The sequence below is a fragment of the Sinocyclocheilus anshuiensis genome, unplaced genomic scaffold (assembly GCF_001515605.1).
Source record: "Sinocyclocheilus anshuiensis isolate Anshui unplaced genomic scaffold, SAMN03320099.WGS_v1.1 scaffold3337, whole genome shotgun sequence".
Taxonomy (NCBI): Eukaryota; Metazoa; Chordata; class Actinopteri; order Cypriniformes; family Cyprinidae; genus Sinocyclocheilus; species Sinocyclocheilus anshuiensis.
In genome coordinates this window covers 20,391-20,707 of record NW_015554311.1, presented here as the reverse complement: position 1 = coordinate 20,707, position 317 = coordinate 20,391, and the positions used below count along the sequence as shown (strand labels likewise).

The window sequence follows — 317 nt, the reverse complement described above, 5'->3', positions numbered from 1 at the left end:
TATTATTTGCCTTACTTATCTAAATTCAACATTACCACTATATGAAAAAATAAAAAACTATATTTTAGCATTAAAATATGTATTTTAAATGAAATTATATCATTATAAATTCTATAACAAATGAAATGTATGAATTAATTATTGTGGTTTGGTTTAATTGTTTTTTATAATTATATTTTTATAATGATATAATACATAGATATATTACATAAATACATACATATAATTCTATAACAAATGATATAAATGTGTCTTTGTGTGTGCGTGTGTGTGCGTTTGTGTGTCTGTGTTTGTGTGTGTGTGTGTGTGTCTGTCTG

At 22.4% G+C, this 317-nt stretch overlaps 1 protein-coding gene and 1 long non-coding RNA gene across 4 annotated transcripts in view; one reads left to right on the top strand and one right to left on the bottom strand.

Moving 5' to 3' along the window:
- Nucleotides 1-317, bottom strand: part of LOC107671362 (fibulin-1) — a 54,799-nt gene that overhangs the window by 35,757 nt on the left and 18,725 nt on the right. The gene's annotated exons all lie outside the window — the stretch shown is intronic.
- Nucleotides 1-317, top strand: part of LOC107671363 (uncharacterized) — a 16,641-nt gene that overhangs the window by 5,199 nt on the left and 11,125 nt on the right. The gene's annotated exons all lie outside the window — the stretch shown is intronic.